This window comes from Parasteatoda tepidariorum, chromosome 1 (genome assembly GCF_982258835.1).
Source record: "Parasteatoda tepidariorum strain Cologne lab strain chromosome 1, Ptep-v5.0, whole genome shotgun sequence".
NCBI classification, from domain to species: Eukaryota; Metazoa; Arthropoda; class Arachnida; order Araneae; family Theridiidae; genus Parasteatoda; species Parasteatoda tepidariorum.
The window spans coordinates 101,110,905-101,128,173 of record NC_141755.1 but is presented as its reverse complement, the minus strand read 5'-3'; the positions used below and the strand labels follow the sequence as shown (position 1 = coordinate 101,128,173).

The window sequence follows — 17,269 nt, the reverse complement described above, 5'->3', positions numbered from 1 at the left end:
TAATTATATTAAAATCTCCAGCCCTGATCGCTCTAGCGTTCCAAACATACCGGAATTGCTCACGAAGTTGATTGTTTCCGGCTTTGGGACAAATTGCCTAGAAAGCAACGAAGAAAAAAAGATATACTTAACAATATCATATCTCTTCTGATTAAAATTGTTTGTAATGGTAGCGAAATAAGAGCTAGAATTATACGACTGCATGCAAAATTATCTCTGCACTAAATGCTTTTAAAGGATAATGCTTCGATACATTTATCTTGATTACTTGTATGCAACGGTAGACAAAACGTTTATAAATGAGTTTTTGTTAAATTAAGAAAAATATTTTACTAATATTTAAAAGAAATTTCAGCGGAAAACAGGAGATTCAGCATGTATAAAATAAATGTTATAAAATTTATTAGATATTTAAGCGAAGTTAGGCGTATTTATTATTTTCAATTTATAGGCTAAATATCAGTGCCAGCTATCATTTGCCAAATGCTATTGCAGTTTAGTTCATATTGCCTTCGTTAGCTTCTTTATTGCTCAATACATCAGTTTTTATACTTGAATTTAATAATAGTTGATGAAGTGCTCCTGCTCACGATCGCAACCGGAATTCGTCTTATATGAACCGCGTACCCCTAAACGCTCATATATTAAACAAATGTTATTATCTATATATTTCTCTAACAACGTCGACAAAAAAAATGCCTCATTACAACTCCCCGAATGGCAACGCTAGAGAATCGACCAATGATAGCTGCTAAAAATGTCACATGCCAAATCTAGCTGAAATGGCTCAACATACAGCGCTTTTAAAAACGGAAACTGAAATAACCTTAGGCAGAAGTGAATAGTCTTTGTCGATAGATCTCTATTTTAGTATTTTGTCGAAAGAGCTTTGTTTCACGAATTTATATATTACGAATTTATTTGATGATTTTTGATTTATATATTACGAATATATTTGTTTATGCAGGTTTTTCCATTGCAATACACGTATTTCAATTTAGCCAAATTATATAATTATAGCCATAATTTTAACCTTTTTAAAGAGATATCAGTTTTAGAAATTTAATCTTAAGATTTTATACTATAGCACATTTCTAATAGGCTTAGCGTATTACATGTCAGTTATTTGAATTCAAATTTATTTTAATGACTTAGTAATTACTAAAAATATGTAATTGGGTATAATATGAAAAAAACACAACTACTTCGATTTAGTAGGAACAACATATGACGCAATGCTAAACGAATGGACATTTAGTTGTTGTTTATTTAGTTATTGTTATTAGTAGTTGTTATTTGTTTTAGTTGTTGTTGTTTATTTAGTTGTATTTAGTTTCAATAACTTTTCTTTATAATGCAATAAAATCTGGCGAGCAGCTATTTAAACGATCGAACACTTCGTTTGTTTATTTGTGGCTTGAAGTTAAGCTCGCAGAAAATGCCGTTCATGGGTTAAATTTAGTAGGAACAACACAACCTGTGACGTAGGCTATATTATACCCAATTTAAAAAAAAGTTGTTCCATGGATTTGATTGATTGTTTTGAATTCTTAGAATTTTGTGCATTTGCAATGTACCTAAGTTAGTAGCGAGTGAAGCGAGCTTGGTTTGCGAAGCAAAACATATAAGATAGCGTAGCAATTTTCGGGGATTGGCGGGCGTTAGCGAGCAGGGGGCGCAGCCCACTAGTTATAGATTAATATTAGTACACCATGCTTGCAAACTATATCTGGCTTATAAGCTCATTAAAGTTTTAAATTGGGAAGTTAACGTGTTTATAAGGTGTTTGAGTTTCATTAGCGAAGTTTTGTTTCCATATTAAATAAAACTACTGCCGCTGTAACCATCGTTACAGAAAATTTTTACTGAGCGTGTTTTTTCTCTGTTATAACTTAAAAATTATTAAATGAAACATTAAGAGAAAAATGTTTGAGAAAAAAATTCTTTTATCAAAATGATACGATTAGCTATCGAGTTGTTTATGTCAAAGATGAAAATTAGTGTTTTCCGTAGTTTAGCAAAAACTGCTCGCAGAAGAAATGTGATTGTTTTAAAGTTAAACACTATTATAGTTAGAGAATATGAATAACTAGGCTTAGTTTGTATTTTGAATTAGTTTTAGAATTATTAAATAGGTCATATCGACCGTATTTTGGATTTTTCAGTGAAAAGTAAAAACTAGTTGTAGTAAAATTATAATTTTTTGCTGCCACTTTTGACTGAAAATAAAAAAAAAAGTGATTAAAAATTTGTTTTTCAAAATTGACCTTTTCTAGTGTAATTTTTATACTATCTCGAAAGGTTAAGCATACGATTTCTTTTTATTTATTTGGAAAGCAACCAAAACTAATCCTCTATTTAAGGATTTATTTTACTTAGAAAACTCGATGTTAAATATTTATATAAACTAATATAGACAGTTTTTCTGTTTCAGCCGCATGGTAAACGGTATCGTATGTGGTGATGACGTCAGTATGAATATCATTTCCTGCTCTTTTCTTTTAATTCATTTGCAAGGAATAATTTTTCACTTAAAAAGTTTAGTTATTTGAATTTGGAAACATATCTAGTTATTACCAGTTATTACTGGTAATATAGCTACAAAATAAGAAAGTTATTTCCAATCTATCTCTATCACAGTATTATTATGTTCATACAAGTGGAAAAAAGCTATTTTTCTTTGCTCCAATAGCAATTTAACTACTACTTCGATAAAATTAAGATACTGTTAAATTAAAATATGATTTTTCACTTTTAATTTAAATTTAAGTGAAATAAATTAATTTAGTAATTTAGTTTAAAGATATTCTTGTTTTCAATATCTCATTTCATGTTTTAGGGGTAAAGTAAGAAACACACACGCAATACATTTTAATTAAATTCACAAGTATCAGAAGAATAAATATAAAGTATAAATAATTATAATAAAATTATTAGTATAAATAAAGTATAATGAAATATAAATAAAGTATAATAAATATAATAAAATATAAAAGCATAATGAAATATAAATGAAGAATAATAAACATTTTGAAAAGTTAACTTGGCTGCCTTTACAGTTCATCGCAAATGATCTTTCAAATTAACTTTTTTACTCAGTTCTCCTTGGTGACGTGAATTGTTCAACATCATAACATGAGCCGACGCTTTCAGTTCATAACACACCATAATCTTCGAAATGGTTCTGCGACTTTTCGATTTTAACAATCACTTTTCCAACATTTCTTTTAAGATCCTGTAATGAAAGTACTCTGTTTTAATTCTTTATAACGTGCTATTACAGTTCATAATGTTTGCAAAATCCCTTGTTCTTATTTATAGAGTAGAGGGAAACTTCTAAAAAATAAAGTCATACCCTCTCGAGGCCACCCTATTGTGTGGTCCAAGGCTTTTTAATTTTAATTATACAATTAATATTGAAATGTTTATTTAGTTTTAATTAAACATTTCAAAATCTTATGAACAAGTGTACTCGAAAAATTATTGTTATTCTTTACTGCAACATTATTTTTAACTTTTCACGCATTTATTTTTCTTGAGCATATATTGTATTTTCCACATTGCTTTCATACATTACTTAAAGCGCTTTTTTTTCTTCTTATACATAACTTACTTTTGAACGCAATGCTTTTTCGTGTTTGATTTTCTTATGGGTTATTTCACTTTTAAGTTTATTCGTTTCTACGTATATTATATTGTAAAATTTACGCGTTATTACATTTTACGCTTATTTTTCTTTATAAAATTACTTTTGTTTCTTTTTCTCATGCATTACTTTTATTTATGTACGCGATACTTTACTGTATATTTACGTTTTTTTATGAGCTCTATTTACGCTTCTGATCTTCTTAAATGTTACTTTTTCACTTTTTATACATTATTTTTGCTTAATTTACACACTATCTACTTTATATTTAATTTTGCTTATGCGTAATTTTTTCGTCTCTCTACACGCATTTATTTTTCTTACGCATAAAAAAGTTTAACTTATACACTTTGATTTTATTAATTACATAACTTACGTCACGATTTTAAATGCTTTCAGCTGACAAATTAATTGTTTTAATTTACTTATATCGTGATTTTTTTCTTGAAAGCAATTTGTTTTAGTATACGAAATTATGTTTTCTACTTTATTTATATTGCGTATTCTTTTTCTTTTCTTTAAAATTTATATAAATGCCGGTTAAAATGAAAGCTAAAATTATTGAGCTCTTTTTTTATATTGCTTACCTTTAAAAAGCTAAAATGTCAAATATTGGTTGAATTTGTGTTTTCATGAAGTTTTCAAAAGCTGAAAAAATATCACAAATTGATTATTATTACATAAACACTTATGCAACATTATAGGGATCTTTCAAACATTATGAAAGGACATAAGGGGGTTTGTGATTTACTAATTTTATCAGACAAGTGGAAGGCGGTGTATGAGTCACTCTTACGTGAGATATTAAAATAATATCATTTTTGAAATTTTTCTTTAAAAATATCAATTAAGGTAACTTAAAATAAAAGTGAAGAAAGAAAAAGTTGGACAATGTTAGCTGTTATGTGTTTCGGAGATCAAGAATTTTAACACAAAACAAAAATATTGAATATTCTTTTAAAATTTAATAAAATGAATTGGAATATCTACTAATTTTATTTTTTGAAAAGTGACCTTGTTTTTTGGAATTCTAAAATTAGATTACTCCAGGAAGAGCTAAAATTCGAGCAAGTTGGTGCTTTATTACTTTCTCACTTAAGCATAGGATGTGATTTGCTTATTTTCAGTGGCACTATAACAATGAAAACCACCAACTCAAAAATTTTTATGCAAAAAAATTAAATATTTTTTTAAACTTTTTTCTTCAATATTATTCTCTTTGGTAATTTTTGAGCAGTTTCCGAACTATTTCTTAACCTAACCAATTGAAAACGGTGTCAAACATTTAAAGGAAGGAACACTTCAGTTTAATATTTTTTCCGGAACCACGTCATCTTGAAAATAATTCCAATTTTCATCTACTCTATTATTCATTAACACAAATTATTCACTATTGTTTGTTATCTCAATTTGACCTTTATTAAAATACACAAAACGAGAAAGCTGCAAGGCACTTCCAACTTGTATAAGCTCTATGGAGTAGGGGAGAGTGGGGTCAATTGTAAAATTTTTTACTTAACTATTTTTAACTAACAAAAATTCCAATATATTATTAGTATTAATTGACAGACGAATAAAGTAGACTATCCTCTACTAGAAAAAAAATAAATACCTTATTTTAAATGTTATTGTATTAGTTATTAACAATTTTTGACAGTCGTGCACTTGTTACAATTGTTTCCACTTACGGGGTCAATTGTAACAGTTCATAAATTCAACTAAAACATTGTTAATTATATATATTATCATATATTTTTTTATTGATCAAAATAGTAGTGATATTTTAGGAGTAAAAATAATTATGAGCAGCCATCCAAAGGGTAAAACTTTTAACTTTAAGGGGTTAAACATTTTAATTTATGCTGTGAAAGGTGACAAATAAAATAATGCACAAGCAACATAATATAAATGATATAGGGAACTATTGGTGGTTCTTAAAGAGTTAAGTAATGGTTTGTAAACATAAGATTATTTATTTTCAGCTGTTACAATCGTCCCTTTACTTATTGTTACAATCGTCCCCAAGACGCCATTTCAGCTTCATTTGTTAAAAACAATGCTAGTTAATTAACAAAACTAATCTTTTTTTTTTGAAATGTTAGTTAAGGTGTCCATATACATATTCGGTTAATAATTTTTATTTTTTTAAACGAAATTACTTTGTTGCAATATAATATTCTAATACCAAAAAAAGTACTTACGTAGCGTGAGTTACGTACCAGAGCTATGACGAATCACAAATTAATATTCTCCATCATAAAGACAACATCCTGTCCTATAAAATGCAAAGTAATCAATTAGATATGAATAAAATATCAGCTTTGTAAAATAATAATAAATTTGCGAAGCATATGAATATGTGGTCACTATTTATTTGTTCGAAGAAAAATTTTCAATGCGTCCAATTCTTCCCCATACCTTAGCCCTCTAAACACAAAGATGAGTTATCAGTCGCCACCGGCAACAAGAAGAATAAAATGTATATAAAAAAGGCGATTAAACAAATGCCTGCCATTCGCCAACTGAAGCTACTTTTTTCCGCCAAAATTGCACCATGTGCTCCAAAATCAGTGATTTCGTCTTCTTGTATTACGCAAGAAAGATGCTATTTTCACCGAAACTTTCATTCCACGCTTTCTCGTTGTTGTTTCTAATGTCACTTGCCTATACCAGCAAGCCCGCTAGGTGAAGCAAATCAAATTTTAAAGCAGAGGGTGCGTTTCTTGTTTTTCAGTAGCTCCATCTATAACCAAGAATGCGACTTCAGACACACACGTCGCAGCCCGTTTGAAGGGTGGACCCATTCATGCATCCACAGATCATAATTTTGACCTGCACCAGAGAACGATCTATTTCCAATTCAGTTCCCCTAGAAGTATAATTTGCTAAGGATACATGGAGGATTTTGTAACCTGTCAGATTTAACGTGCACCAGTCACCATTTTACCGTTGGGGATTGAACTCACGACCACTTTGACATGGTACGCATTCTTTCGTTCGCAGACGTTACAAGATGATTAAATAAGATTTTAATGACGAATAAAACTTTTTTTATCTTTTCCACTTGCAGCAAAACGAAAAAAAGATATTTACAGTGATAAAGGTTTCTTTTGAGAATCACATTTTTTTATTAGAATTAAATTCTAAATTACTGTTTTTAATGGCAATTTTATTCAGGTGCATTTTTAAGTGTTTTTTTTATAGACTTTTCTATCGTCGCATCGTTCTAAAGTTTTCGGCTTTTAAGTTTTGCTTTAAGAATTAAAAATTATTTTTTTCTCCGTTTTTTATTTTTCTATAATTTTTTTTAAATCTTTGTTTATACAAGGATGTGGTAGTTTTTCCCGAAATTGCGGTAATCTGAATAATTGAGATTCTAGAACTTTTTTTTTTTTTTGTTATTCTTTATTTGAAATTTTTTCTTCTATCAACGTTTTTATTACGACGCGTTATTTTTTAAGAGCATTACTGATGACTTAATTTTTTTATCTTAATTTTTTCCTAGATAATATGTAGAAATAAAATTTTGCTTCTGAATTCAAAACGGTCTATTTTCCTCTTTCGCTCCATTCATAACTGTCAGAAACACTGTTAGTATCGCTTTTAGACCTGTTTTATATTGTTTTTGTTTTATTCCTCGGTATCTTTATTATTTAGCTATAAGTGGTCATTCTGATATATATTTTTTTCTATTTCTTGCGTTTTTTTTAATGTAATTTCATTTTTTCTATAAATGTAAACTTTCTTTTTATAATTGCAGTGTTTTTTAGCATATTATTTAAGCTAACATGAAAGGCTGATAATTTGCCCAAAACTTTTAATAAATATAGTTGAAAATTAAGTAAGGTATTAGCATATTCTTCTTACTTTTTCCCGTCCACTTAATAATTTTAATTCTCTCAATTCACTTAATATTTGGGGACAACTATTATAGTTTTTTCTCTCTTTATCTTTACAATTTTTGATAAGCGTTGATTGCCATAAGTTGTTTCCTGGAAGAAGCAGAATTTTGTTTTCTGCAAAAGATTGAGTAATGTTAAAACAAAATTGAGATTTACAGTTTTCGAGTACACGAAACTTTCGCATATCTGGAATTTGTAGAGTTTGTACAGTAATATGGATTTCTGATCCTCTTTTTTTCTCCTAAATGTTTTATTTACAATAATCTATTTAAAAGTTTCATGTCAGCTACGATTGTACGTATTTTTCATTTTTGAATAATGAAACTCTGAACAATTTTATTTTACACTAGAGCGGTATTTCAGGGTAACTGAATTTCGTTATCAAAGATTCATTTCGAAATCAAGTTAATTTCACATCAAATTTTAATCTATGGATGTTAAAAAAATAATTTAATAAATTATATCGCGTTATATTAATCCCAATAATATCAGTTTTGTTTAGTAAACTTTACGATTCTAAACTAACACAAATTTTATCTAGCATTACTGGTTTAAAAGATTAAGCCCTAAATTTTATAAGATAAAAAAATTATTTATACTATGCTTAAATTTTAAACAAAACTACTTAAAGAGGTATAGAATTTTTTTTTCTCCATCTTAGAAATAAATCGTGTAGTGTAATTGATATTTTGAGAAATGCTTTACATAAATAATATGGATAGTTTTGGATATTGTTTTAAATTTCTAATTTTTGAAAAAGTGGCAACTATACAAATGCCACTGGCTGATAACAATTTCTTACTAATTTTGCAATATTTCGCTCAGCTAAAAAATCAAAAAGTTTAAGCAAAATTTACTTTTGGTTAAATTTGTGATCGAAACCCAAGTTTGAGTTTTGCTGCAAAACGTTAGCAAACTATTGCAAATAGTTCGCCCAAAAGTTTTGTAAGGGAAGCCACACACAAAAAAAAGAAAAAAAAGAAAACAAAAAATGTGGCGACTTGATGACGTAGGAAAAAGTTTGAACCTTGTTATCAATCTTTAAAAATTAAAATTCTCAACGTGGACGCTTAAGACTTCTACAGGGCCAATTATAAGCTACAGATAAAAATAATTTTAAACATTGAGTAATACGACATAAAAAAATTTCTACCAAAACATTTACAATTTTATGTCTACACATATGTCATGTAATTATCTCAAGTAAAGTGTCTTAACTAGAAACAAGTTTGAATTTTAAGAGCGGACGTTTGCCCTTTGTATGAAATTGTTAGCCCAAGTATATGTTATTTTACCTACCAAAGCGTTGCGGAAAAAGCAATGTTTAGTTTTCTTTACGATGAGAAATTTTGAAGTTTAATCTCATCTTAAGAAATAATCAGGCCCATAATTTGTTTTCGTTAATCAACTTGTTAATTGTTCCATCAAAACCAGTTTTATTTTACTTTTACTTAGAAATTGCAATTTATGACTTAGATACTTCAAGTATGAATTTTTCCTGTCGTAGCCTATTAAAATGTCGTAAGTTAGCATTGCTTATAATCTCCCCCCCTCTCATTTATCAGAAAAGAATCAGCAAATCATATTATTACCAGAACTATGGGGCATCGCAAAATACCTGCCAATTATATGCCATCCTCATTACAAAAACAAGAATCTGAAGGATAAAACTCTAAAAAGTAATAAGATTTCAATGAAGTTATGAATATATCAATTCAAATCATTCGAAAAATTATATTTATAAATTTTTGACACAGCATAACCCTTTATGTACCGATCAGACTTTTAAGTTCAACTATTAATATTTTCATAAAGCATTGAAACGGAACAAAATATCCCATTTGAACTTGCCTGTCCCTGTAATATGACTTTACGTTTATTATTACTAGTTGCCAACACACAATTATTTGAAGTTTAACATCAATGTAACCATTTATATGTTGGTAAGTCGTTCTAGGAAGCCATTTTATTATTCTTCAATTTCATTCCTCAATTCTCAGCTTTCTATTAAGATCAATTTTGCAAGCAAGTCTTTCATATTTTCTTACTGATTCATTAATATTTTTAACTAGTTAAGAAACAAAGTATTAAATACTTGACTTAAATTAAAATTTGATTAAGAGTTGTAAAATCCATATTGAGAATATTATGAAAAATAGGAAAATAACATTTAATTTTTTTAAAAAGTATTTGTCAAAGTGTAAAATAGACTATATTTAATGGGACAAAAAAGCTTCTCACTCTTTTGATAATTTTTTTAATAAATTGGCACATAAAGTGTTAAGTACAGTAAAAGTTCGATTCAACAAGTTCGGCATGTAATAAGAAATTCACTATTACGGCAAGTTGCTGACAAAATTCTGTCATTCAAGATTCCAATATATATATATAGCAATTTAAAAATTACTATCTTACCACGTTTACGACGAAAATGTTTTTTAGGAAAATCTACTGCTTAAGTGAGCAATATACGAAGAAAGGAATTTATTACTACTAAAATATACTAAAAAATTTTTGCTGCTGTTATAAAATGCATTAGTGTCCGTGCAACAGGCTGTCAAAAAAGGTGATTTGACCTACGGAAAGGGCATTGGCCATACCAGACACGAGTTCCAAAATTTGATAAGAACTATATATCGATTTGAGACTATCTCGATATTTTACTAGACACGTAGTGCGAGTAACAGGAATAGGAAGTCTCTTCCACGCTTTGAGACTACTACGCATTGAGACTACCGCCACTTAAAACTTTCATGACTTGAGACTCGCAGACGACCTGAAACTACCGTAACTTGAGACTAACACAAACTGAGACTGTTTCGACCAGAGAACACAACCTGAGACCAACTTGAGCATACCACGAGAGAATACCTGAGACCACCACAGCCTTAGACTTCCAAGCATTTAGAATATCCAAGACTTCAGAATATCACGATTTGAGAAAACTAAGTCAAACGATAACCACAAACATGAGACTTACACTACTTGAGACTACACAATCAATGTTAAATCTCTCTCACATGTTTATTTGGAAACTAAAATAACATTAGCTTGTTAACCACGTATAAATTCAATTTCTTATGACTCTTCCTATAAATAAATTCATCCCATACTTTTTTGTTTTAAAATTTGAAATTTATTTATTAATATAAATTGAATTTATAGCAACAGACTTTGTAGAGTCAATCTTTAGCATTAATTTTCAGCATCTGAACAGAAATCTTAGAACTAAAACGTCGGAATTTAAAACAATAAAAAAATCAATGAAAAAAGTTATTTAAATCTTTTAATGATTGCAAGATAGAACAATTGAAGAAACAAATTTGTATCGCCTTTCCTCACTAAAATACCTTACATCAATTTCAAACCAAATATCCAACTCTGTTGGGCTGAATTTCAATTTATAGAATTTATGCCTCTTTCAACCATGAAGTACCAAATAGAAAAAAAATACTGAGTGACCTAAAAAAACCTTGGATAAGTACTGTTTAATATATTTTCATTAAGCAAAAGAAAATAACTCTAGGTGATTACACATCAGTAAATTTTTAGATTTATTTACATTTCAATATAGAGCCATTTTATACTTTATTTTATCCAAACAGTGCTCTCTATAAAATTCATTGATATTGTTTTCTTTAAACCAATATCTCAAGAAATTTTTTTAAATAATGTTGCTTATTTTGAATTAGCCCTATTATTTTAAGAGATATTCAGTATTCTCAGAGGCAAATTTGTCAAATTTCTCGTTGCATATTCTATAGAAAAACACTAAATAAAATTCTTTATCTTTTTTTTCTTTTTAGAAATTAGAATATTTAAAGAATTCTTATCTAACCCCGTGTTTTTTTTGTTTAGATTATTTAATTGTTTTTCTTCTTGCAAATAGGCAATTCCATGGTGTCATATATAAAAAATTAACATGAATTCCTTAGAAAAATTATCTTATAAAACATAAGTTATAATCATCAAATTTTTATATTGAATATTATTACATCATAACCAATCGAAAAACAGTTTATTTTATAAAAACTGATTATAATAAGTTAAAATAAATGGATTTAATTGTGGGTGTCTGATGTAAATCGCACAAAAGCAAAAAACGATCACTCATTTAATTGATTGTCAATTGTCTGAACTCTGCGAATTTGTTTACAATTTAAATGTAAATTTGACTGAATTTTGAAGCTGACACTTGAATAAGAAATTCTATGCAGTTCTTAACTTGTAAAATATGATATATAATTAATTTGAAATTTTTTTACCTCAGTGTCAGACATAAATTTTTGAAGATGGATATAAATTTTAGTTAATGATAATCACTATAAAGACTGAAAATTTTAATTTTAATCTTAATACTATAAACATTATTTTTCAATTAAATAACTTCGTTAAATTTAAAATGTTTAATATTTCCTGCTGGAATGAATGGATCAATGTGTTTTAGTAGCATTTTCCATCTTGTAAAAGTCAGTTGAAAAACCAACCATTTAAATATTAACTGTGTAACATATCCTAACAACAATGTAAATAAAAATCACATATAAGCAATATTTCCTAAATTAAATAGCTTTAAAAATCTTGGAAAAAAAGCTGTTGCTATTTTTTTTAATAATATGGAAAAGAATACCGAAAGTTTCATTATTTTTATATAAAATTAAAATAAATCTATTGAAAAAAATGTCACTGTACATTAAAAGGAAATAAAAACTATTTTTTACTGTATTATTAGCCTATAACAATTTTTTCTAGGAAAAAAGACTGAGTAGGAAAAATAATAATTTAATAGTTTTATTTATTGCCAGCATAAAATTAAATAATAATTTTGTACAGCTCTTACAATCTATTTTATTTCATGTTTCAAAGCCTTTGCTGAGAAAAAAATAATTCATTGGATGGAAGTACAAAAGCTTTCAGAAAAAGAGTGTAAGATAAAATCTATTATTAAATTATAACCAATTACTTTTCGAAGAATTTAATAAAGTTAAAAATACTGAAACATTTTGTTAAAAGAAAAAAAATACACCCAAAGCATCGGAACAAATTTGAACAGTAAATGAATTTAGCCCACAGACAAGAAGATAAAAAACAGAAAAACCCTCCTTTTATGAACAGAAGCAAATATACTAACCCCTTCTTCCACCTCCCCCACAATTTTTGACTTTCCTTAACTGCTTAGTCTCATCTCCAAAGAGGTCAAAGATTTCTCCATTCATTTAGCAACATGGGAGAGTTTTATATGGCATTCTAGTTTAGCTGGGTAATAATGGAGAGAATTTTAATGAAGTATTGCAAAATTGATGATATTTCAGCTGTTTGACGATAAATTTCCATCTGAATAAAGTGGATATAACGAATGGTAAAATAATTTAAATTAAGAAAAAATTCTAGCTTTTCTTAAAAATTTCCTGATTTATCCAGGTTTTTTCCAGTATACAAAAGTCCCTGATAATTCCAAGTTTTCAAGGTGGGTGGCCAGCCTGCTTTTATAAAGTTAATTTTTTAAAAATAGATAAAGTTGCAAACATTAAACAACAACCAAAATTTATAAATGCAGACAGTTTTACCCATCAATAATCTGAATATTTATCTCTTATCTATTAAGAAAATTTTCAGAAAATTCAGTGAAATTAAATCATTGAACAATTGAAAATCTGCCATAAACAAATTAAAACCAAAAAGGCATGCATACCATAGAAGGAGCTTGATTAGAATTTGCTTGAGATAAACCAAACGGATCAAAACGATCTATTTCTAAAAACAAGAAATAAGTATTAATACACTTATTAAAATAATTAGAATAAAATAATTTTTAACCAGATAAGTAATAGCTCTTGCTCTTTCTATGTTTAAACTTTTAGCTGACATCAATTTTTGCTCTTGGAAGGGAAATATTTGCATAACTTTGCAAATCGGTTAAAAGGTTGGTTGAACTGGTTGCATTGTTGCAACAAAAACTGTTGTTGTAACAAATGTCATTTGCCAATAACGGCAATCCTGCCAATAGAATCCAAGCTATTTTCAGGCAGAAAGTGCATTTCTTGTTTTATCAGTGGCGCCATTTATGCCCAAGAGCAGCCATACACACGTCACAGCCCGTTTTACAGGGAGGACCCAGTCACACTCCATTCATTCCTCCACGCATCATAATTTTGACCTTAACCAGAGGAAGATCAATGTCCAATTCAGTACTCTAAGAGGTATTGATTTATTATGGGAACTTGAAGGACTTTGTGACCCCAACAAATTTAAAGTGTCCTAGTCACAATTTAATACACGGGGACTCTTTGGCCAGCAGGATTTGAACTCACGAGCATGAGCCCATAAACCTACCAACCAGGCTATTCCGGCCCATGCAACAAAAACTAACTTATCTCAATGTTATTTAGTGGGTAACAAGTTAGTAGCAGGGAAGAGCTTACTCAATTTTGCCTAGAGTTAGAATTTGGATAGCTAAAGTTTTCAAAAATGAAAAGCAAAAAATAAATAAGTAGATTCAGATCCGTCAGAATGCAACAACTACTTACCAGGGGGTAGAAGCAGTATCAAATCACTTCCAGAGAATGGATCACTCTTTAAAGATGCTTTGAATGCACATAAGTTGATACAATACATATATAATGAACATTCAACAGGTATGAAACAGGAGCTACTGAATCGAACAAATGAAAAATTGTTCCAAACTATATCCCCTTTCTCATTGACATACAATAAATTCTCAAACAAAAACGATGGAAATAAATCAGCTAAGTAGAAATTGGCCTCAATTATTCAACACTATTATTAGGGTCTAGATGGTTGTTCTGAGGGTGCCTGCAAGTTTTAATTGCTCTTCCCAGAGCATTTCAGACATATTTCATCGTGCATTAAATTGAGACTAGGACACTTTAAATTTGTTGGAGTCACAAAGTCCTTCAAGTTCCCATAACAAATCAATACCTCTGGGAGTACTGAATTGGACATTGATCTTCCTCTGGTTAAGGTCAAAATTATGATGCGTGGAGGAATGAATGGAGTGTGAATGGGTCCTCCCAGTAAAATGGACTGTGACGTGTGTATGGCTGCTCTTGGGCATAGCTGACTCCACTGAAAAAACAAGAAATGCACTCTCTACCTTAAAATAGCTTGGATTCTCATGGCAAGTGAGTCGAGATCTTATTTTTTTGCTGGATAATCTATTAAGTCTATATTTTCACTTTTCAGAAAATCGCAGTCTATCTGACTTCTTTGAGGTTGACTGTTCAAAATCAAAACTGGATCTAAATCAAATTTGGGTTAACTGTATCCATTAAAAGGCAAACACATAATGGTTGTGAATGGAATGGTAATGACATAACATAAGGGTTGGTTTATCAGATACTTGAGAAGTTTTGGCAAACCACTGATTCTCTTCATATGAAAGAGTTTCACTTTTGAACAGAGGCGCCACTATCTATTCTCTAATGTTATCAGTGTAATGATTAAGAAATTCACAATTATGGAAGTTTAGTGTTCGTGGTAAGCAGTATGCTGAATAGCTGCAAACCCCCTCTATCTTTTACAAACTAGCACTTTGACTAGGTATAAAAAAGAGCCCTTGATACTCTTTCTTTGCCTTTTCAGAGGTGAGTTTATCCCTATTTTCATTTTAAGGTAACACATGACAACACAGAGCTCACCTGGTAGACAATTTTCTGAAAAAGTGCGGCCTTTGGTCGAGTAGATTTGATAATCAGGTCTCCGGATCTGATCTCTATAAAGCATGCTTGGTACACTCTAGAGAGCAATTTAAGCGTGCGATATCTCTCCAAAAAGAAACCCTCAAGGGACTGAAATCAATATTGCTAGATGATCATGACCAAGTGCCCCAAGAACTTTAAAACTGCCCAATACTTTACCCCACTGATGGGTTTGACAGATTCCTTTTAACATTTTTTACTGCTTCAAAACATTTTCACTTTTCTTTAAATAACTGTGGCTCTGTCCAATTCCCGTGGCCCTCCTTTCAAAAAACTATTGCATGAAAGGTAAATTTCTTCATATCTAGATAGATGAAATTCAATTTTCCCATATCTGGATAAATGTTTTGGAGCAAAATAAATTCTAGGTTTATTCCATATGCAGGACAATATTAGCCTATTTTTTATTACATTTTTTTATCATCTATTTCATCCTTTGAACTCACAGGAGAGATACACTTGATCATGCAAAAGGCATTATATTTATTGAAAGGTCATTAAATTTGTATTACATTAATTATGTTGATAGTAAATTCCCTAAAGACTATACCGTAGTTCTGGATATAATCTATTACATCTAAAATTTCTTCTTAATTTTTAAAACCAGTATATAACGGAACTTTTTGCTCTAATATTATAAGAATCATAAGTTTTAAGCAAAAGAAATATGTGAAATAGAATGTATAGAATGTAATGTATATGTAAACTGAATTAAAACTAATAAGAAATGTATTTTTTAACCAATTTACAAAAAGGAATTCAAAAACCTTAAAGTGTAAATTTTGATTTAATTCTTACAATAAAAAAACTTTGACAATAAAAAAAATTAAAAAAAAAAATTCAAGAATAATATCTGAAGCTATGCATTTGCAGAGTCAAATAGCTATTTTTCCATAATTTACCCCCCTAAGAAACATTCATAGTATTTAATAATTTGTAAATTCTGATCGAACTGCACATTTGATCAATAGTATTAAAAGTTTCGAATATATGCAATATTATCAAAATAAAACATTTAATTCGCTTTCTATAAGTTCTCTTGTTTTTGAAAAACGATAAGGATAAAAAAAACATTTAATAATATTAATTTTAGTTAAATGATTAATATTTTACTAATTAATATCGTGTTTGTCAAAGTTTCAGCAATCAGAAACAAAAGCTAAAACCCGCAGAAATTACAGGAAATCAATGGCAGTTAGAAATTCTCTCTGAGATAGAAATAATAATGTATATATATATTTCATAACAACCAATTATTAATACCTGTTAAAAATTTGAAATAATCAAAATAAAAGAAATTGTTCAAAATATTCAAATCAAAATTCTCACTTTTTTTTCATTGTGATGCAGTTACATTAAAAGCACTTTCAAAAGGGTCTCCCCTGAAAGGATCACTAGCCGCTGCTGCAACATTAGTATCAACAAAAGGATCTATAAAATAAGAGAAAATTCTAGACACTATATGTTCCTGAATAGCATTAATTATCAATCAAGTGAAACCTATAAAGCTGAATCATATATAAATTCAGTTTTATTAAATTAAATAAAAAGCAAACTTCACATATTAATAATTAAAACCTTAATTATGCAAAAACTATTTGTAGTACAAAATGTCATTTGAAGAGTGTAACAAAATCATTAGAGTTAAAAGCAAAGAGCAACATTTTTAACTTAAGAAGGAAATAATTTATCACTAAAACTTTATAACTCTAAAAAAGCGAATCAAATAAAAATTGCCATTATCAATGAGTGGTTTAGATACCAGCAATTTTAAGATAAATACAGGAACTTATTCAAAGGATCATTAAAAATTTAATAATAAGTTAAAATAAAATTCTCTAAAGCAATATTAAGACAAAATAAAATTTTCATATAAAATAATAAAACATAATAAAAGTCTTTAAAAATATATATATTGCAATTATAGTGTTGTCTCCAAGCCATAATAAAAATGTCAGCAGTAGAATTGTTAATATCAATAGCTATGAACAGCCTATTCACAT

At 28.7% G+C, this 17,269-nt stretch overlaps 1 protein-coding gene across 1 annotated transcript in view; it reads right to left on the bottom strand.

Annotated features, from left to right (window-relative positions):
- Nucleotides 1–2,860: 2,860 nt before the first annotated feature.
- LOC122272664 (coatomer subunit gamma-2) overlaps nucleotides 2,861–17,269 on the bottom strand; it is a 38,967-nt gene continuing 24,558 nt past the window's right edge. The window contains exons 10-14 of the mRNA XM_087157120.1: nucleotides 16,596–16,697; nucleotides 13,241–13,302; nucleotides 5,848–5,921; nucleotides 4,234–4,294; nucleotides 2,861–3,235 (exon numbers count right to left, since the gene is read on the bottom strand). The gene's annotated coding sequence lies outside the window, so the exon portion shown is untranslated. The remainder of the gene's footprint in view (nucleotides 3,236–4,233; nucleotides 4,295–5,847; nucleotides 5,922–13,240; nucleotides 13,303–16,595; nucleotides 16,698–17,269) is intronic.